Raw genomic sequence first — 23,631 nt, 5'->3', positions numbered from 1 at the left:
TGATTTTTATGTCTCAATAGCTTTAGATTCGTCGACTAAAAAAATTTCGGGCTCTATTTTATGAAGAAAGTTTGAGTGCTTCTGAAGCAGGTTTAGATGTTCGATCTCGGTGTGGTGGTTTCCAAGTATTTTACCATACATCCCAGCAGCATGACGTGTTCTTTTGATGTTTTCAAGTGTTCTTGAAATTCTTCCAGCACTTTAAGTTCACAGGTGGTATTGAGCGTTTCGTCTGAATTTTGTCATTGTGAGAGTATTGAAGAGCGATCTGTTTTGTTAAAACCATTCAAAAGCCAATATCGCACAAAAAATATTTCTTCTATTCAAGACAATAGGTTTCAACAGTCTTAGCTGTCGTTTTCAGGTCTTAAACTTTTTTGTGATAAAACATGTTCGTTTTACGCTGAGCCTCATGTTATATGTCAGAGCTTTATCCACTTGATATCTTGCGAATGAGGCTCAGCTTAAAATGAACATATTTTTTTTAAAAAAAAGTCTATGACCTAAAGATGACAGCTAAGACTATTGAAACCGGTTGCCTTGAATAAGAAATATATTTTATACGATCTTCATTTTTGAATGGTTTTTAACAATTGCGCCTTTCAGTCGTGGCAAAACAACCGTTGCACTTCGTCCCACACTCACACAATATATTATGTCAATCTGTTTTCGCGAAGCAATGCAAATGATACCATTTATACATAACTGAGCGTATACAGACGACTCTTGACACGAGTTTATTGCATAATATGCACTTCACTGATACTAAATAATCTTGACTTACGGCGCGATTGACTACAACTTCTATACACGACACCATTGTGACCACCTGACCTGATCCTGTTCTGTGTTTTACAGTTAAATGTAATATGGAATGTTTATTTGGCTAAAATTTGATTGTTGTATTGATACTACTTGCGATAGCCCTACACTTTGAACATACAATAGGCATGCGGAAGTGAAAATCATTATCTGTGTGCACGCTAAACTTGCGTACTGGTGGTCATAAGATCTTTGACTAAAGTGATCCAAAATGCCGCTGCCTGTTTTTGGATTATATGTCTGTTGTATATTTATATGAAGTCAGCTCTTCAGATTTGAATTGTTTACTGCTTAAAGAGTGCGGTTTCTGTTAGATAAATAGTGCTGTAGTGTAACAGCGTAGCAAGGGTGGTACAAGGAAATATGTAACCGCTGCAGTTTAAAAACTGACAGGTAAGAATATTTGTGTACGACTGAATGAGAATGGTGGGTTACATATATTGATGTGTATTTATGTATTTTGTGTTAAAATTGTTTTTCAGTATTTCTTTTTCCTGCTGTCATAAACTCCACCCTGTTTGGCCCAATTTTGTTGATATTTTAACATGTTACGTACAGTGTTGAAATTCGCTGTGTTTACTTGGCTCAGTGTTACATATAATTTGCTCCATACTTTAGCAGACCGTCGGCTTTCTTTTTCTCTGTTTAATTTTACTTAAGTATTGAAAGTGTTATACATTTTTGTTACTATTTATTTCATCAGTTATTCATTACAAACTGTTGTTTATGAATGAATCCGAAAACATTTTCGGAATGCAGTAATTCCTGGTGAAGTTTAGATCGGAGCTGACTTTAGAACACCTTTTTTGTTTGGAGATTTCGTCTTTAATTGTGAAAAAAAAAATTTCTGTTGTTGGCATAAGTTGCGTGGTGGACTACCTGAATTTTCGTAATTTGTATGCGGTTGTGTGTGCATGGTATGCATCAAAATACTCGTGGGAGACGTCCCCATTATCTGATACACGTTTTCTGAATTTACTGTGATATGTTTTTTTTTTATGAAAAGTGCGTTAAAGATGATGTGAACGTGGGCATTAGGCGACGTTGCATGTCGCTCCTTTACGACAACCTTTATTTCGGAATCACGTTCGTTGGTTTTGGCAACTTACAACCAGATTATGAACTTTGAACCTAAACCAAACCGCGGGCAACACTGCAGATCAGTCTGTCACGACAACCAATATTTAAGGTGGGGGAGGGTGTTGGAAGGACCAGTATCACACCCGGGATGTGTTATTGAGCAACCTAATATAATATAATTTTCATATTGGAAATAATATACCCAAATTCTTTGTTGCATGTATGTGTTAAATCACGTTTTTGACACTGTAAACACAAAATAATTGTACTACACTGTTTTCGCCTGTGAAATTGTTATGAGAAGTGACATTTTGTGATCAGTGGTTGATAAAAGATGTCTTTTTAAATAAAAATCGTTTTAATTGGTAGCTGCAGCACTAAGCATTTATTTGTCCTTTGTTTTTAGTGTTATTAAAACAGTTGCAGGTTATATGTTCAGCAATGGAAAATAAGTTGAAAGTAAGTGTGTTTTAAGATGTAACAGTTTTTAATTCATCATGTTTTGTGCCCTGTAATGGGATGCATCATAATTGAGGAACAAGTTGTTTATTCCACAGGAATGTGTAATACAGATGACATGTGGTGTCAACTCTAGAACCTCTTAGAATAGTTTTGCATACTGATACTACTTCACAGTACATTCGCTGCCTTGTGGAGTTTGTTGTTAATAGTCAGTTATAAATGCAGTATGAGATGATTTTCTCTGCCCTTCACTCAGCTATAGTGTGGTGAGTTAGATGTTCAGCCATAAATATTCTTAACCCTGCACTCAATCAACAATGGAAAATCCAGGATGGAATGAACATTATTATGGAAAGGAAGGTTGCTACTCACTGTATAGCGGAGATGCTGAGTCGCATATAGGCACAACAAAAAGACTGTCCCAAATACAGCTTTCGGCCATTAGGGACTTTGTCAACAATAAGTGGCACACACACACACACACACACACACACACACACACACAGTGTGTGTGGATTGAGACTGCAGTCGTGTGTGTGTGTGTGTGTGTGTGTGTGTGTGTGTGTGTGTGTGTGTGCGCTGACGAACTCCCTAGTGGTCAAAAGCTTTGTGACAGTCCTTTTGTTGTGCTTATATGTGACTCAGCATCTCCACTATATGATGTGTGGCAACTTTCCTTTTCATAACAACACTGTAACCAGTAATATAAAGAATTTAACACTGTCATCCTTTTTCATTTCTGGGATGAAAATTTTGTAGTTCTGTTTCAAACAGAACTTATTTCTAGAAACATCTTTATACAATGGTGGAAATTTGTAAAAGACAGGTAGTTATTTGTAGGGAAAGTGTGTTTATTTACGTATTTGAGATTGCCTTATTTTTCCCATACAGTTTACAAGAAAGCCGAACAAAATACATTTTCATTTTACCATTAACAAATTTAAAGAAACAAGAACTTATGAATGCTTGTCAGAATACCCTAATGTATACAATAAATGGATCACTACTATGACCTAGTATTTAATCGAACCTCAATTATTGTTAGTAACAAAGCAAAACATAATACGTTCTCATTTTACCATTAGCCAATTTAAAGAAACAAGACAACCTTAGGGGTGGAAGGTGGTATTAGGGCACTTATGAATTCTTGTCAGAATAACCTAATGTATACAGTAAATAGGTCACACCTATGACCTAGTATTTCATTGAACCTGAATTCTTGTTAGTAACTGTGAAAATACTCTTTAGGTATTGATTGTATAAGGGCAGTGATCTTTTCTTCCGAGACTGAGGTCCACTCCAATCAAATTGCAGTTTTCAGCTTGACCACCGTGTCAGACTCGTCCATTGTGATAAACACGTTGTGCTAGGATTCCCATTGTATTCTCCATAGGATTTAAATCCTGAGTTCTCGATGGCCAGCTCAAGAGTAGATTTTTTTTAAATCTTGGAACCACGAATTACTTTTGGCACTCCTGTGAACTTCAGCATTATTGTGTTGGAATAGTAGATTATCATTGTCAGATTCCTCATACATATGGATCAATTGAATTTCCTGCATTCTTGTATAATCATCCGACTTCATTTAGTGTTGTAGCCATGATGTTGGATGTATCTTTAACACAAAATGCTGCCCAGATCATAATGCCTCCACAGCTAAAATTTCTACTCGTCCAAACATGTTTTTTCTGTGTGGATGTCATGCTAGTAATACTGGAAACAATCTGGCCCATCCAAAACAAACTTCTTATCAATGAAAATTGCTTTATTCCCTTCTACGGTCCATGACGTACATTCTTCTGCCTTGTTATGCATTTTGTTTAAAGATACAAGAGCCATTTCGTGAATGCTTTGATTTGCCTAATGTAGCTGGAAGTGACCAATAACTGCAAATCAGCCATGATTTGAGAGGAACACAAGCCATTGACTTTTGCTTTACGTAGAACCAGACGCATATCGGATGCTGACAATTTTATGTCCAGTCATATTTGCCTTTTTTACCATACTGTGCACCCCGTCTAACAAAATTATCAATAATACAACTGCAACACCACAATTTCGTAGCAATCTGGTGATTGGACATATCCATTTCTTTGTACACTTTCATACTTGCTTGCTCTTCGTCTGATGGAGGCTTTCCTCATGGTATTATCTTAATAACTCCCATTAAGACATTAGCAGACATGTTTCCAAACTGTAACTGTAGTGAACTGTTGACATTCACCACTGTGTGCGTCATGTAGCAAAGCTACTGAAAAATAATGCCTCCATCTTTGTAACTTTTCAACAGTTGGCAGCATTTGTATGCGGAAGGTACTGGGTTGTTCTGTAGCCTCTTCCCTACAGCTCCAGTTGGCGGGAAGCCTTAGCATTGAACGGTTGTATTGTTACTGTGTATGGAACCCTGTGCAGGCGGTCGGTCAGTGCGATTTAAGCAACGTGCAGTCATTGAATTCTTGACAGCAGAAGGTGTCACCCCAAAGGAGATTCATCAGAGGATGAAAGCAGTTGGATGTGAGTACTGTGCGTTGCTGGGCGAGTAAATTTAAAGATGTAGAGGCGGGAACATCTGACCTGCGTGACAAACAGTTGGATGGCCTGTGACGGAAACCACCAAGTTTCATGAGCAAAATGTTGACAGATAGATTCAGCACAATTGGCATTTCACAAGAACATGTGGGTCATATTATTAGTTTGCTTGGCCATCGGAAGATCTGTGCACGATGGGTACACTGGATGCTTACTCCTGAAATGAAAGCACACCGAGCTGAAATTTGTCAGGAACTCCTCTCACATTACGAGAATGAAGGTGATGCCTTCTCCATTCAATTGTGATAGGAGACGAAATGTGGGTTCACCATTATGATCCAGAGACGAAATGTTAGTCTATGGAATATCAACACAAAGACTCGCCCAGAAAAACAAATTCAAGACGCAGCCCTCAGCTGGAAAAATCATGGCCACGGTGTTCCGGGACACAGATGGTGTTATCCATGTTGATTTCCTTGATCATGCCGCAACAATAAATTCAGAGCGTTAAATCACAACACTGCGAACTCTGAAACGGCATCTAACAAGGATCTGAAAGAAAAAGGGAAATGTTTTCCTGCAATATGACAATGCCAAACCACACACTTCACGTGCCACCACAGCAGAACTTCAGAGACTGAATCTCACCACCATACGGCATCCTCCATACAGTCCAGATTTAGAACCATCTGACTTCCATCTGTTCCCGATAATGAAAGATGATCTGCGGGGACAACATTATGCTTCTGATGAAGACGTCGAGGGACCTGTGAGACCTTGGTTGCGGAAACAGTGTGTTGACTTCTTCCGTGACAGCTTCAGAAAACTTGTTCATCGGTGGCAGAAATGTATCCAGTTGGCTGGTGATTATTTGGAAAAGTGAATATTGGTCATTAAAGATCACATTCTACAGATTATTTGTGCGTTTGGTTTATTAAAATTTCCCCACCCAAACCCAGTTAATGAAGGTGGAGGCATTACTTTTCATTCAACCTTCACATACTGTGCAATTTATTCTGGCTTTATAGGTCAGATGAAGTTTTCAATACTAGCTTTTGGAGTGAGTTGTTTCATGACTACTTCTAGCTATATAGGTGAAGTGAAATTTCCAATGCCAGTTACAGAGTGAGTTATTGTTTCGTGGTACTGTGGACATTGTTTCATCTGCATATGTCGAGTGAAACTTCAGATTCCAGGATTTTGCAGATTTATTTGTGTCATGGTATTGCAGAGTTCAGTTACTCTATTTAGTTTATTTAAAGTTGGCGATACCAATTCTATGGATTTTGTATAATGTTGGCTTGCTCGATTTTTGTGACGTTTGTGTTTGGGAATGTAATTTATATTATGAACGTCATTTATTTTATTTGACCCCATCCAAAACCCCCTAATTCTCGCGGCTGTCTGGTTGGTTTCATGTCCTGTTTAAAAGATTTTGATTATATTTTGTGTAATAGATTTTTTTTTCCCTCACTCTGCTCACATCTTTAATGTGTGGCATCATGGTCACCTTATTTTATTACGTAAGGGTGAAATGGCACTGTCCACCACATTGATGACGTCCTGGGTCAAACTTTTGGTGTTTTCCATTAGAAGAGTGCAATGTTGTGAGGTAACAAGTGAAAAACAATAATTTCTTCTCATCACAGTTCCAGCTCTGTAAATCATGTCATATAATCTTGTATTCACTGCATGTGATGGTGGCTGAGTATACAATTCTGCGTTCATTAGCTTTGCAAATTATTCATATTTCAGTTGGCACCGCAAACCTTACTTCCATTGAACAACATCTGTCAGTTATAGACCATTTTCTCTATGATATTTGTGCAAACTGAATTAAGAGCTAGAGATTGAATAACATACCCACAAATATTGGAGGTTATCTACATCTGCATACATACTCTGCAGGTCACTGTATGGTGTATGGTGTATGGTGGAGGATACCTTGCACCACTACTAGTAATTTTCTTCCCCATTACACCCACAAATGGAGTGGAGACAGTACCTTGTACCACTACTGGTAATATCCTTTCCTATTCCACTTGTAGACTGAGTGAGGGAGAAATGACTATATGCGTGTCTCCATATGAGCCCTAATTTCTCTTATCTTGTCCTTATGTTCCTGTATATGTGTAAGATGAACATCAACAAAAGCAAAATGAGCATAATGGAATGTGGTAGAATTAAGTCGGGTGATGCTGAGGGAATTAGATTAGGAAATGAGACACTTAAAGTAGTAAAGGAGTTTTGCTATTTGGGGAGCAAAATAATTGATGATGGTCGAAGTAGAGAGGATATAAAATGTAGACTGGCAATGGCAAGGAAAGCGTTTCTGAAGAAGAGAAATTTGTTAGTATAGATTTAAGTGTCAGGAAGTCGTTTCTGAAAGTATTTGTATGGAGTGTAGCCATGTATGGAAGTGAAACATGGACGATAAATAGTTTGGACAAGAAGAGAATAGAAGCTTTCGAAATGTGGTGCTACAGAAGAATGCTGAAGATTAGATGGGTAGATCACATAACTAATGAGGAAGTATTGAATAGGATTGGGGAGAAGAGAAGTTTGTGGCACAACTTGACCAGAAGAAGGGATCGGTTGGTAGGACATGTTCTGAGGCATCAAGGGATCACCAATATAGTATTGGAGGGCAGCGTGGAGGGTAAAAATCGTAGAGGGAGGCCAAGAGATGAATACACTAAGCAGATTCAGAAGGATGTAGGTTGCAGTAGGTACTGGGAGATGAAGAAGCTTGCACAGGATAGAGTAGCATGGAGAGCTGCATCAAACCAGTCTCAGGACTGAAGACCACAACAACAACAACAACAACAACAACAACATGTTCCTTATGCAAAATGTACATTCACGAGCAGAATCATTGTATAGTCAGCTGAAATTGTCTATTCTGTGAATTTCCTCTGTAAAGTTTCATACAAAGAACATCGTCTTCCCTCTACGATGGCAAACTGCGTTTATTATAACAGTTGCATGCACAGTGTCATCGTGTTCTTCGGGATAGCAAAAAAGCTAGCTGGATTTCCTTTACTAGTTCTTTTAACACTTTCACTCCCTCTTCCATTGTGTGGGCCAATCTCCGACGGCTCTCTGGGTCCATTTCACAAGTTCCGTCCTGACAGTAGCGGACAATGTCATATTGGACGCTATTGGTATCTCCAACATCCTGGGCCGCAATTTTCCCGAGATTTCGAGCCCCACGTACTATTGCGCTGCCTTCCTCCATTGGAATTGAATGGAGGAGGCTCATGCAATACTCTTCTCTTCCAGAATTGTGAGTGCTGCAATGCCATCTTTACTATGAGGGAGCTAGATTGTGCTCTCACTTCATCCTGATCCTCTACCCCAGGGCTGTACAATGTTCACATTCAGATGTTGCAGAACCTTTCTCACACGAGCAAGCACACTCTCTCCTTCATGCATACAAATGTATCTGGGCAGAGGGCACATTTCTCAGATGCTGGCGGGAAACAACTGTCATACTCGTTCCTAAGTCCAGTGAGGACAAACACCTTCCTTCTAGTTATCACCTCATTTCTCTCACCAGCTGTGTTAGCAAGGTTATGGAATATATGCTTCAAGCCCAGCTGATATTGTGGCTAGAGTCTTGCAATTTACCGACCACTGCACAGTGCAGGTTTCGAGCACGCTGTTCTGCAGTTGACAGTCTTGTCACTTTTTCAACCCATGTCATGAATGGTTTTCTGTGGAAATACCAGACTGTGGCCATGTTTTTCGATTTGGAGAAAGACTACGACACCTGCTGGAAGGCTGATGTCCTCCGTACTCTCTGCATGTGGGGCTTCCATGGCTGCAAACCTCGTTTCCTTCAGGAAGACCAGTATCAGTTGCAAAGCGATTTAGAAAAGATTGCTGTATGGTGTGGCAGGTGGCAGTTGACGCTAAATAACGAAAAGTGTGAGGTGATCCACATGAGTTCCAAAAGAAAGTTGTAATTCGATTACTCGATAAATAGTACAATTGTCAAGGCTGTCAATTCAACTAAGTACCTGGGTGTAAAAAATTACGAACAACTTCAGTTGGAAAGACCACATAGATAATATTGTGGGGAAGGCGAGCCAAAGGTTGCGTTTCATTGGCAGGACACTTAGAAGCTGCATTAAGTCCACTAAAGAGACATCTTACACTACACTCGTTCGTGCTCTGTTAGATATTGCTGCGCGGTGATGGAGGACATCGAAAGGGTGCAAAAAAAGGGCAGCTCGTTTTGTATTATCACATAATAGGGGAGGGAGTGTGGCAGATATGATACGCGAGTTGGGATTGAAGTCATTAAAGCAAATATGTTTTTTGTAGCGGCGAGATCTATTTACGAAATTTCAGTCACCAACTTTCTCTTCCAAATGCGAAAATATTTTGTTGAGCCCAACCTACATAGGTAGGAATGATCATCAAAATAAAATAAGAGAAATCAGAGCTCGAACAGAATGGTTTAGGTGTTCATTTTTCCCGCGCGCTGTTCGGGGATGGAATGGTAGGGAGATAGTATGATTGTGGTTCGATAAACCCTCTGCCAGGCACTTAAATGTGAATTGCAGAGTAATCATGTAGATGTAGAATTTTTAAAAGAGCGAGTTTTCAAGGTACGTGTGGGTTCTGCCTTGTTGGACACCTTAATCCAAAAAAACAGTGTGCCTTAGAGTTCATTCCTGTGCAGTGTCCTCTTTGCTATCTCTGTTGGCCCTATAATGGCCTGTCTCCCACTGGGCATCTCCGGCTCCCTTTTCATTGATGATTTTAGGATCTTTTGCAGTTCTCCATGGACTTGTCTCCTCAAGCGGCATCCTCAGTGATACCTCAGTCGTCTTTACTCATGAAGCATCGACAATGGCTTTCACTTTTCCACTGACAAAACTGTTTGTTGAATTTGTGACAGCACAGTTGGTTTCGTCCAATGTCTTTATATCTTGGGTCTGTTGCTCTTCTGTTTGTCGAAATCACGAAATTCCTGGGGCTCATTCTCGATAGGAAACTTTCATTGTTCTCCCACATATCTTGCCTGGCCACCCAATGTGCGCTGTTCCTCAATGTCCTGCATGCCAGCGGTACTTCGTGTGGAGCAGGTCGGACTACCATCCTCCATTTGAACCATTCCTTTGCCCGTTCAAAACTAGACTATTGGTGTTTAGTTTATGCATCTGCGAGTCTGTCCCTCTTACACCGTTTTAATACTATCCACCATCTTGGCATCCATTTAGCCACTGGTGCCTTTTACACTAGCCCGGCTGAGTCTCTCTTTGCAGAGACTGCTGAACTACTGCAGTCATACCACTGCGATTTCTTCCTTGGCAGGTACACATGCCATTTGTCCACCATGCACGGCTACCCATCCTATGCCTCCTTCGTCAATGACTCCTTTGATTGCCAGTATGTTACCTCCTGAAGTTCGCTTTCGGTTCTTGCTCCGGTAGCTTAACTTCATGCTATCTGCCACTTTCCCAATGGGTGTGAACCCTTCACCACCTTTGCTTCATGTGGTGGTCCGTGTTCATCTTGGCCTTCATTCACCAGCATGTGGTGTCACTTGGGCATCACCACTGGTCCTCTCTTTATGGGAACAAGCTTCGCTTTGTTAAGCCTCTCCGCCTCTCCTACCAACTTGGACTACCTCCCCTCGGCTCTCTCGCCATGAGGAGATCATTTTAGCTAGGTTGCATATTGGTCATTGTCTTTTAGCCATCACCATTTGTTAAGTGGTGCTCCCCCACCACTTTGTGCTCATTGCACTCAACCTTTGACAGTTCGTCATTTCCTTATGGAATGCCCTTTTTTAACCACTTACATTCTCATTTATGTTTGCCGTCTGAGTTATCAGCTGTTTTTGCGAATGACACACAGGCTGTTGACTGCATTTTACTTTTTATCCATCATAACGTAGGACATTTAATCTTTAGTTCAGGACCTCCATTTCTCTATGCCGTATTTTATGAACCTGTCTCCAAGTATCTGTTTTTAGCTGTCCTTCCTTCCATCGATTGGGCTTAATGTGTTGTCATTTTTAATTCCTTTTTTTGTCTTCGTGTTCTATGGTTCTGAAATGGGCGCATATGACCCTAGTTGTTTTTGCTCCCTAAAATGAAATAAAACAAAAACAATTGTATTCCCTCCAGGGATTCCCATGTGAGTTCACAAAGCATTTCCGCAACACTCATGTGATGATCGAATGTACAGGTAACAAATCCAGATGCATGCTTTTGAATTGCTCCGAAGTATAGCTCTCTGAGTAAACCTAAGTCAACCATTCGCCTTCCTTACTACCGCCCTTACCTGCTTGTTCCATTTCATATTGATTGCAGCACTACACCTGTGTATTTAACCAACATCAATCAGTGCACTTCTAACACTGTATTTGAACATTGCAGGATTGTTTTTCCTATTCATCTGCATTAACTTACATTTTTGTACATTGTGAGCAAACTGCAGTTCATCACTCCTAATGCAAATTTTGTCTAAGTTATCCTGTACCGTTCTCCAGTCACTCAATGACAGTAATTTCCCTTATACTACAGAGTCATCAGTGAACAATTGCAAATTGTGCTCATCCTATCCATGAGATCATTTATATTTATAGAGAACAGATTTATATTTATAGAGAACAGGAGCACTTCCTGGGACACTCCTGACACCACCATTGTCTGTGATAAACATTCACTGTCAACGGCAACATACTGAGTTCTGTTACTTAAAAAGTCTTTGATCCACTCACATGTCTGGGGTCCATACACTTGGACCTTCGCTAACAGTCCGTACTGGGGCACTGTGTCAATCACTTTATGGAAATCTAGGAATAAGGAATCTGCTGCCTGTTGCCTTCATGGTTTGCAGGATATTATGTGAGAAAAGAGCAAGCTGATTTTCATGCACACAATGCTTTGTAAATCCGTACTGATTTGCGGACAGTAGTTTTTCAGTCACAAGGAAATTTAATACATTCGAACTTAGAATGTGTTCAAGAATTCTGCAGCATACTAGGTTAAGGTTATTCTGTGAAAACAAATTGGTCTTATGTCTGGACCTGGTAACTTATTTATGTTCAACTCTTTCTATTGCTTCTCAACACCAGGGATGCCTGTTTCTATGTCGTCCTTGCAGGAGTCTATCTGGTGGTCAGATGATAGCAAGTCTGTTCAGTCCTCTTTTGTGAATGATTTTTCAGACATGCAGTTTATGACTTGGGCTTTTGTTTTATAGCCACAGCAGACTGGTCAATGAGTGACTGGATAGAAGCCTTCAATCTGCTTAGTGATTTTATGTAGGACCAGAATTTTTATAGGTTCTCAGCAAAGTCCTTCATTAATGTAAGTTATTGTAGGCTTAATGCATCAGTCATCCTCAGGTAGGAGAGAGCAATAGGATCTCTTACTTTGATGTGTGTCTATTGGCATTAAACAGTGTTTCAATTCTGGAAGCTAAATACTGGGTAGCAACTCTTGTCTCATAATTGTTAGTTTTCTTAATTGAATTATCTATTTTGATTAAAAAGTTTCACTTCTATACTGTCCTGTGTGTCCAAGTTATCTGGGACAAACAAAACAGAGCAAGCGGCAACAGGACCATTCTTGTATAAAGGAAAAGAACGCAAATTTAGTGTATATGATTCCTGCTTCAAGTATAGACAAACATCTTAAGAATTTCTTGTTTGAAGAAGATAGTCTCTACTTTCCAGCTTCTGTGAGGTATTCTTTTAAGCTATAGAGAGAAGGTGACATTAAGTAACATCATAAATTTTTTTCTGAATGTGAATGTCTTTTCTGTGCATTTTATCCTGTGTGCTAGTTCATTGTTTGAAATGTTCTCAACAACTGAGGGATCCTTTTTAGTTAATTCAAGGCATTTATTACATAGCTAATAATCATCTTTGTTTCTTGTATTGCATGTGCCTATATAACTGAACAGTACATTTTTTTCAATTGTTAATTTGCTGGAGAAATATGTCGCGAGTGGTTAAGTCATGATGATAAGTTCATTGAATTTATTTCTGCACATTTGTCTTGGGGGCAGGTTTGCAATACATCTGACAGTCTTTTTCAGAAGCTTCAGTAACCTATGTGTCAGGTGTGTCATAAATACCTGCAGATTAATACTTATAAGTGTTGCATTTATGTGACTGGTTTGATCAATTTATCCTTTATGGTGTAATCAGACAGTACAGAGATATTTAACTTCTTAACGCACATAACTTATAGTTCCATTGACAGACGGCACCAGGTACTGACCATTTGCAGATACATCTGCATTTAATAACAGCATGCCAATGATACAGTCCTGTACAGAGCACTGTGATCTGTTAACAATTTTGGACGTGTATACCTAGGTTGTCTACCAAGTGATTTATGTATATTATAGTGAATGTACCAGCTTGAACCTCTATCCTGGGTAAATATGGTAGTTTTAACATCTGAGTCTTTCCAGTCTTGTTTTGTTTCACTAAATCGTGACATACGTCATAAAGAAGCCAAACAAAACCTACAATCACAGAATCAGCAACAAATGAAGTATTCAGAATCATCACTGATTGCTTCTCAGTAAATAGCCTGTCACTTAATCTAGGAAAACCACATCATACTCAATTCTGCAGAGTGGAAGATGTAGTTAATAACAATTCTGCACGAGGGAAAGGAAATACTTGAAACTTGATTGTTTAAAAGTCCTGGGCATGCATATTTATTATAACTCGAATTGGAAATAAAATTAGAGTGTAAATTGAATGTAAGAGATTGTTAATGCAGCATGGGCAGTTTTGAAATGTGAGAGTTCCCACTACTCTGTGTTGAATGAGCGACGTGAAGAGTGGGGGAAGCAGTTGAGCAGGGCCATTTGCTTAAGTCATTAGTCTTTATAACTATGTTTGGGCAAGAAGTACCGGTCTCTGATTGTGAAACACATTATTGTCAAGTTTTTTGCTCTGGAAAGTGTAAAAGCAGGCGAAATCCTCAGGAGATTGAACAACCAAGGAAGACAGAGTTTGAGGATGTTCAGTATTTGCTTGGCCCGAGCAGTTCGTGGACGTTCACGAGCACATTCAGAATGAGGGCTGCATTCATACACTCCTCCACCAGCAGTACCAACAGCAGCAACATTCACCATGTTTCAGCAGCTTCTTTAGGGTGAGAGGTATTTTGATGGTTGCTGAGATTGCAGATAAGGTTGGAATAAGTTAAGGCAGCACATTTGTCGTTATCTTAGATGAGGTAGGCTTCAGGATGGCTTCCTCACCTTTTGGCAACTCGTTAGAAATTGAACAATTTGCAGGTGTTGTAAAAACTGTTGGCTAGATTTCAGGAGGAAGGAGACTCATTTCTGACTCACATTATCGCCTGTGATGGAGCATGGGTCCATCATTACATCACCTTGAATCAAAATAAGCAAGCAGATAATGGAGAAGGGAGGGGTAGCATGGATCATTGAAAGTGAAGTCGTAGCTGTCAGCCGGCAAGGTCAGGGCAAATGCCCCCCCCCCCTCCCCCCCCCATGTGGCGTGGCTTGTCACATTTCGATATTTTGCACAGGCATCTGACAATAATGCTTCATATTACTGTGATGGTTTGAGTGAGGTTAAATAGGCATATCTCCAAAAACAACTTATCAGTGAGAGAAGTGATTCTTCTGCCAGACTACACATGGCCCCACAAAGCAGCCCTAATAAAACTAAAATGGGACAACTTGTGTGGGAAACACTTGAACACTATCTCTTCACCCCAGACCAATTTGCTGGCAACTTTTGTGCCTGTGATCTGTCATAGCTTCCTTGAGTGGTCCAAAGGTTCATCATGGTGGATTGAAGCCTGTATGCGCTGTTGGCTGCATACAGAATCGACTTCATTCTACGAGGCAGGATATCAGTCACCTATTCAGTGGAAAAAATTTGTTTTGAAAGCTGAGATGGTATATTTAGAAAAATTACCCGTGTGTGTGCTTTTATTGCCAATTAAAAATATTAAAAAAGGTCTCATTTATATTCGATTCATTCTCGTACTATAGACCTTCATGAATGCTTGACTTCAGGAACATTTGCTTTTGTGTAATAGCTGATTTGGTGAATACAGCATCAGAAACTTGGCTTCCTTCCTTCCTTCCTTCTTTGTACTTGTACAGAGTAATTTTGTGAAGGAGTTGCACACACAGATACAAAACATTCATTGCACAGAAACATTTTGAAGGGATAAAATCTGGTGTCGATTCTCAAACTTCATGTTTGCAACTGTTTAAAATGATTGTTGTGAAGAATCGGACACTATTTGGTAATAATAGAGGCATTCATGAATATAACACTAAGAACAAAACTAACCTCTACTAGCCACAGCTTAACCTTACTGTTGCACAGAAATGTAAAGTTAGCTGTCAGAAAAGTATTTGACCACTTTCGTTCTGAATTGAAATTGCTGGCAGATAAAGTAAGCTTCAACAACAATGACAACAAAATTTTTCTTAACATCTCCTTCCGATTCACAGATTGATGTCTGAATTGACAGTGTGATATGGTTGTATTAACGTATAGCAAATCCAGTTAAGTAAATGACTTGCATGTATCTATATTTTCACAAAGAAAATTGTGACCCTAGTGAAATGTTCCATATCAGGGCAAGATGTGGCTAATGTGATTCACGGGAGATGGAAGGGGACTGACTCATGTATAAAGCTCTTTATTTTTGAATTGTTAAGGATATATTTCCACCATGAAAAATGATCTGGCATCTGGTCTTTAGAGAATATTTATGGTCCACAGGAAGCACAAATCGGCCATAATTGTTCATTGGCAACAGGAACTGCTGTACACCATGAATGCTAGTCCATATTTGTCATTTGTGATATTGTAATACATTGAAATTTGGTGCAGATGATGCAGTTGTTTACTGACTCACAATTTCCTTATGCACTATAAAATTATGAGGTGTGGACTATGTCCATCACACATTTAAATTTTTTTATATTTGCTGTAGGACACTTTTTTCCAAGATCCGCATTAATAGAACACTTCATGTCATTATTCAGAATGTACTTTTACGACTCACATTGCCTACAGCTTCTCTCCATGGGAAGAAAGGGAGGGGAGGGAAAGTTTACACAGTATGAGGTTCGTCCTGATATGTCCACCTGTTATGCTTTCCTACATTAACTTTCCAGACAGGTTAAAAAGAAATTAGACTTAATCACATTTACACCCTTGCTTTCCATGAGTAATGTTCTTGTTGACTGATCTAGCCAGACACACTTCATGGCCTGATTTATGGTTTCAAACTTTCATTAAGTATAGCTTCTTCCCCAGTATTCTTATACCTTAACCGCTGAGTTAGTCTTGTACCTCTAATGGCCTTTGTCGGAGTGATGCTTAACTTTAATTTCCCTTTCTTCCACAGAAGCTGTTTGTACTTACCTGGATGGGAGAAATAATATGGTGCATGGGGGGAGGGTTCTTTTTGGTGGTGGGGGGGGGGGGGGAGAGGAAGAGAGTTTCATTTTGGACAGTTTTACATAATTGCATCAATCGTGGAGATGTGTGTTAGAGCATCAAACCACTTTTTTTGTACCCATGCTGTTGGAATTTACTGTACAGTCTGTTATGCTGACCATCTGGTAATTCTTTTTTCATCATCCACAAGGATGCACTGTTTGGAGAGAGATTGAATATGGTCACAATAAGGTGAATATTACTGGCACCCAGATTAATCCCGTATAAAGTGTTACGAAACTGTTTCGTGTAAAAAATCTGATATTTATCAGGAGAATGAAAGAACAATGTGTATCTATTTGTATGTAAATGATTTGTATCCAAAAAATTAAGAAGATAATCAGATACTGCATAATTATGCTGCTCACTGCATCACTGCAAAAAATAGTGAGACAAATTAGTAAATTTAATACTTCATTAAGAACATGTTAAGTGCCATGCCAGGAAATTGACTGGTTTTAAAGAAGGCTGATACAAGTTGATTCTTGCAGGGAAGAAAACAGCAGCCAGCCACTGTTAATAATGCCTTTTTTCCCCAAAAATAGCGCCATTACAGTTTTTGGGTTGAAAGGTTCATCTTCCGACAGCTGTTCACATTTGTTATTGTTTGCATTCTTTGTTAGCTTTTTTATGCAACAACTAATGTAAACAACATCAAATGTAATATAAACATGAAAAGACATTTGAAAAAACTGGTAACAGTCCTTTTTTGCTTAAATAATTATCATTATTAACAGTGGTTAGTTGCTATTTTCTTATTTACAACAATCAACTTCTATTTCATACACAGCAACAGTCTCAAAAATGTCAGTTTTTGACAAAACAGCATTTTATTTGTGTTGAAATACAGCATTAGGTTTTTAACGAATCAAACTGTAGTCAACAAAAACCACTTCTCATGTCTTCTAAATTTTGGATCTCCAGAGGAAGCACAACTTGGCACAAAGATCATGCACGATCTACTAATGAATGTTCAAGTGACTTTCTCCGTGGTTTGGCTTCTGGATAAAGTCTAAGGATGAGCAACAGCGTACTGAGAACAAAACAGTTTCGAAAAAGCTTTTTTTTTTTTTTTTTTTTTTTTTTAATGGCTCTTACAACCTTTTCCATTCCCACTCTTCAGTTCTTGTTATGAATGGCTGTGAAATGCTACTGGCTATTATCTTGCATCAGAATAATGCTTTTGCAGATATGCCATGCAGTTACATAGAGGTTTTCAAACATAGTTTGCACAGCATGTGGCTTGACACATTTGCATCAGTGTTAGTGCCTTGTGTTCACTAACACCACCTCTTGCCTGCCCTCCTGTTGGGTGTCTGAATAACATCAGAATGTTCTATTTTATTGATAACAAAAGTACTCAGTTTTATTGATAACAAAGAGTACCTGTTTTCCATTGACTGATAGTGACTTAAGTGGCACAACTATGTCTTACCCCCCCCCCCCCCCCTCGTGCTGATAGAGCTCTGTGACACATCTTTTGCATTAAACTGTGTCAGTGTGAGATTAGTGCAGCAACTCAATATTTGTTAGTATCATTTGCTCACAGTACTTCTTTTTAACAACAACAGTTTCATCCAAAATTATTCGGAAAGTAGAACATAAGCATTGGTGATTTGAATTGGTTGTTCTTTTCAATGACTACATCAACTCAACATAAATTACTCCTCAGCTAGGTTCAGTGGAAAATATTGGTTTCCTTCTCAAACAATTACTCATATACCGATTCAGTTGCTTTTCTTTCTTATTGCAAACTGAACTTTTGAATTTGGAGTTTTTATGTGTCACAATTCAGTCCCAGGGAACTTCCAGCTATGCTCCATCACTGAAGCAAAGTGTGTGTGGTTGGTGATACATACTGATGCATACTGTGCCAGATGAGTGGCATGTTTCCTTAGGTCCTCGTACTGATGAAATATACTCGCAAATTAAAACTGTAAAATAAGGCACACACACACACACACACACACACACACACACACACACACACACACACAAACTCTTTGCATACCTTGCATATTTTTGCAGTTGAATACCTCATTCTTTTCTGTGCTACACAAAGGCTGAACCTTGCAGCCAAAATTGACAATGTTTTTAGGACAATTGAGATGGAGAAATAAAAAGAAACAGTCACTTATATATGTTATGGCAGCTCAATCTCCTGGAAAATCAGTTGGCAATTTTTTACAGTGTCCATTGCATTTCACTCTTATCATCTTGAAGCTCTAATGCAATGATTTTTCTAAAGAGAAAAGCTTTTGTCCATAAATCAGCATAGCTTTTAAAGGAATTGTTCCATAAATCAGCATAGCTTTTAAAGGAATTGTTGGTATGAGAGAGCTTGTTCTTTTCACACAGTATGTACTTTGTACTATGTACAAAGGCAGACTGGTAGGTCTTTATGCCTAGATTTCTGGAAAGCATACACAGTGTAGACAATTGACATAGGTCCAAATGTAAGGAATGGTTTCTCAGATATGTTTTTATTCATTCTTTGTGATCCAATGATCCAGTCACAACCAGGGAGAGCGCTCAGTAAGACAGAACGAATGCGAAGGTATGTGTTATCAGAAGACAAGAAATTCATAGAAACTTGAACTTCATGTTGCATTAACAACAAACCACCATATGGCTTAATACCATTTGTGACTATTCCAGATAAATGTAAGCCAGTAAATTAGAGAGAAAGCTGCTGCTTTGAAAAAAAAGTTGCTGTTCAAATGGTGTTAAATGACTGCTGTTTATGTTATATTGGTAGCTTAATTAATCTGGTGTTTTGAGAAGAAAATAGTGATCTGCACCTGTAAATACTGAATCCTGCTTTCAGAACTCTATTATTTTTTGAGCTGACTTAAACTGAACACTGAAACAGTGGAAAGTTTATCTACAACAGTATGAAAAGGATAGATTGCTACTCATCGTAAAGATGACAAGATGGGTTGCAGACGTGCATGATGAAAAGCCAGTCTCTTCATGATGCCTATCTTCAACTCAACATGTCATCTTTACTGTGAGTAACAGTCTATGCTTTTGATAACATTGTTGACTGCACTGAACACAGTTACTTGCCATGTACCTGCAGTATCGTTAGTTGTTGGAATGCTGGGAAAGTGACCCTGTCCTCTTCTTCTTCTTCTTCTTCTTCTTCTTCCTCCAGAGTAGTGACAGGTGACAAGGTGTGGCTTTTCAGGTATGATCCTGAATCTCGGGTGGGGGGTGGGAATTTTGTCACGCTGCCCTAAGGATATTGCCAATGGCACTGTCTAGGAAGCCTGTGTGGACTTGTGGATGAAGCAGTGGCAGCGATACATAGGTGCAGAAGAAATGAGCTTTGAAGACTTTTAAGGGTTTGTATTTTAAAAAGCAATAAATTTCCTTAAAGAATAATTTTTGGAAAAGACCCAGTAAAACTGTTTGGTATTGACACTTTAGCATATGGAAAAGTGTCTCATTGAAAGACAGAAGAGGGATTCAGGATGACTTGATCAGAAATCGTGTTCATTGCGATGAATGGCAGCTTGTTTTTAATGAGTAAAACTCAGAGTTTACTGCCACTGATTATGAGAAATTAACTCACTCATATCCATTAAATATCTAGGCTTAACTTTGCAACTAGAAGCATACTGGGCGAATGGAGAAAGTACAAATCAAACTATTATATAAGGGAAAAGGAGACACGGGGAACCCAAATGCTTACAGAGGAACAGCATTGGAATCTATGCCACCGGAACTCCTAGCGGGAATCCTTACCAAAAGGCAGGCAGAGCAGCTCGAACTCCTCCTACCGGAGAAGCAGTTCGGTTTTAGGAAGGGATGGTCAACGACCGTGGCAGTAGAAAACCTGATGGAACAAACTAAACAGTGATAGGAAGACCTGAAGGAAAACTATATGTGGTTTTTGTTGACTACTCAAAAGCCATCGGCCTGGTCAACAGAAAAGTTTTGATAGACAAGCTGGAGGAACTAATTGGAAGAACGAGTACAATGGCCCTGATATCGAATATACTGGCAGAAAACCATATACAGATTGGTGATGGAATAGGCATATCTAACTGGCTGCCACAGACGAACGGCGTCCAAGGCGATCCACTCAGCCCTATGCTGTTTAACATCCTCATGCACGGTGTCACGAAAGGAATGGCAGGAACAATCACGTACATACACGATGATGACACGGCCATCACAGCGACAGATATAGACAAACTACAAGTAGAGCTAAACACATTATTGTGAATGGGCGGGGCGAAACGCCATCAAGATAAACGAAGAGAAGACGCAGTTGGTAGTGTTCAGGAAAGGAGGAAGACTCACTGAAGCAGAGAACATAAAGTGAAACCACTCAAGAGGGTTAACAATTTCAAATATCTAGGCATCACAATCCAAACAAAAGGAAAAAGTTTCAGACTACGTATAAGATCTAGAGCAGTGGTGGCCACTAGAGCTATGAATGAAATCAGAAACATCACTCAACTATTGATCACCAAAGCTATAGACCTGTTTAGGCTAAAGATACTGCCTGTACTGACGTATGGCCTAGAATCAGTGGGAGAATACCTCACATACAAACAGCTTGAAGAATTGGAGCGAGTAAAGGCTACATACGTGAAGAGAATTTTAGGCGTCTCGCAGAACTCAAGATCGAGGCTAGTGTACGAGCTTACCAGGGAGACTTCCTCACAGAGGATCTATGATGTGAGCTCATACTCCCAGCCAGTGCCAATTTCAAACAGCTTCTACAAGATCTCCAGGAGAAGAGAAACAACATACCAAAAGGACTTGTATGCAATGTCTGCTATGCAAGACAGGACCTGGATGGAAACTAACCATGAAATGTGGCACATGGCGATGAGACTGGCAACACACGATTTTCACCACAAGGTGTGTTGTAACAAATCGTTTCACAAACCAAATGACGAGAGAGTGTGTGTGTGTGTGTGTGTGTGTGAGAGAGAGAGAGAGAGAGAGAGAGAGAGAGAGAGAGAGAGAGAGAGAGAGAGAGCTGTCCTTGGAATTTTGAGACTGATACCATATTATCAAATGCAGGAATAGACAGAAATCCTTCGTAGCTTATAGCAAAGACAAGTAATGTGAATGTAAACCTTTGCAAAATGGCATGAAATGGAACAATTGCTTGTCAGTTGGAAAAATGAGTGACTGACTACAGTTTATTGAGAAGTTGTGAGTAAACTTTATGCACCTGTAAAGGAGACTGCATATAGAATGATTGATGGACACAGTCTTAAGGTCTGCTCGAATGTTTGGCATCTCCACCCAGCAGTCTTAAAGGAAGTCGTTGAAACAATTTAGAGGTGTGCTGCTGGATTTCTTGCAGGGAAGTTCAGTCAGTAAGTTCACTTACACAGCTGTGTGGTCAGCATAGACTGTAGCACTGTTGATAATATATTGATATATCAATATTTTTGCCAAAAAATATAGATATATGTTGGCAATATTTTTTTCCTCAATATATCGATATCGAAATGGCAATATTTAGTGCTGATATTTTTATTTTATATTTTTCCACAGTTTTCAGTAAATAGGCGTATATGAAATTGTAGTAGAATTTTTTGAGCTCCCATCATGCCCAGTCTTACTCTTTGACTGTGTTAACCAAGTATAGGTGGCACACAGAAGTAGTCAGATTGCAGTAGATGGTGGTGGTGTGAATGGAATAACAAGGTTTCCGATGTGGAGAAATAGCACACCAGTTGCATTAAAAAACAATTTTATTATGCCACTTACATGTGGGTACCATTGTTAGCAAAGAGGATATCGCCAAGTATGAACATGTATCGTTTTCCTTTCAATTCTTGCTCTAAGGGAAATAAGCAGGCAGCTAGCTTGTTGACATGTAGAATATCCACTAATAAATCAAATACTTATTTTTATAGGCTGGAATGTTGATATTTTTTTCGTTGGTGTATCAGTACTATTTTTCTGAGATATCGAGGGCTGATAACGATATTTTTTTAAAATATTGATATATTGGATTCCTGATTTTTTAAAAATATTAACAGATGTAGTAGATGCCTGCCATGTGGAGAACCCGGGTTCGATTCCCAGTACACTTTCTTGGTGGAAGCATTGGTACGGGTTGTTCTCAGTCTCATGATGCCAATCGTGGAGCTACTTGATCGACTTGTAGCAACTCCATGATCCGAATAGTCTGCAAAATGGCCAGGAGAGTGGGGTGCCGAATACGTGCCCCTCCGTACCACATCCGCATGACGCTGCAAAGCAGAGGTTGACACGACAGCCAGTAGACATCCCTTGGACCTTCACGGCCCGGACGAGGAGCTCATTAAAAATTCAGTCAGTGTGCTAGTGTTAATGGAAATGCTCTTAAGACATTAGATGGAACTACTTGGAGGGAAGGAGACAATCATTCGTGACATGCTATGGAGGAAGGTTAGAGAACCACCATTTACAACAGGCAGCAGAAAGGTTCTGCTGCCTCCTATGTTCAGCTTTCGTAAGGGAGATAAGCTTTGTACAGTGGCATACAAGCTACCATTTTCCCATACTCCATTTATGAGTGGAACAGGAAAGGGAATAGCTAGCAAGTGTACAATGTATCTCCGTACACATATATTCAGAGACAAATCAAAAAATTATGATCAATGCCCATTATGAGACTGTGTGTTGCCTGATGTTGTTGCAGGAAAGTGAAGCTGTAAGAAGAGTATATAAGTGAAACTGAGATGAATGAGGAATTATTGCAGCAACAGTACAAGCTGCAAATGGAGAAAGCCATATTTAACGATGGGAGCAGATGAGCATATGCTGCTAGTAATGTACTTTAACATTAATAGAGGTTTCTCCTACTCAGTGGCATTAAACTTTGATTTTTATACACTTAAAAAATGCTGCCATTCATCGCAATAAATGGAATTTCTCTACCAAGTAATCCTGAATCACCCTACTGCTTTCAATGACGACACTTTCTCGTACACTGAAGTGTCGTCACCAAATAGTTTTACTGGATCCGCCCAAAAGTTTGAAAAATATTTTTATAGAGGTTTATTGCTTTCTAACATACAAAAACTTCATAATCTTCAACGCCGATATCTTCTGCACCCATACATCTTCGCCAAGCAGTCCTCGTAGGCTTCCTGGAAGGTCTCACCGGGAAACTGCTTAAGGCAGTGTGACAAAAATCCTCCGCTCCGTCAGTCTGTGATTTAAGGATGTACCCAAAAATTCAAGTCTTGTTGCCTGTTACTACTATGGCCAAAAAATTAGGTCACTTTTCTAGC

At 39.4% G+C, this 23,631-nt stretch overlaps 1 protein-coding gene across 1 annotated transcript in view; it reads left to right on the top strand.

Annotated features, from left to right (window-relative positions):
* Window positions 1-1,057: 1,057 nt before the first annotated feature.
* The window catches only part of LOC126209916 (titin-like), a 285,842-nt gene continuing 263,268 nt past the window's right edge, over window positions 1,058-23,631 (top strand). The window contains exon 1 of the mRNA XM_049939036.1: window positions 1,058-1,215. The gene's annotated coding sequence lies outside the window, so the exon portion shown is untranslated. The remainder of the gene's footprint in view (window positions 1,216-23,631) is intronic.

Source organism: Schistocerca nitens, chromosome 10 (assembly GCF_023898315.1).
Source record: "Schistocerca nitens isolate TAMUIC-IGC-003100 chromosome 10, iqSchNite1.1, whole genome shotgun sequence".
Taxonomy (NCBI): Eukaryota; Metazoa; Arthropoda; class Insecta; order Orthoptera; family Acrididae; genus Schistocerca; species Schistocerca nitens.
This window is presented reverse-complemented; position numbering and strand designations above follow the sequence as displayed.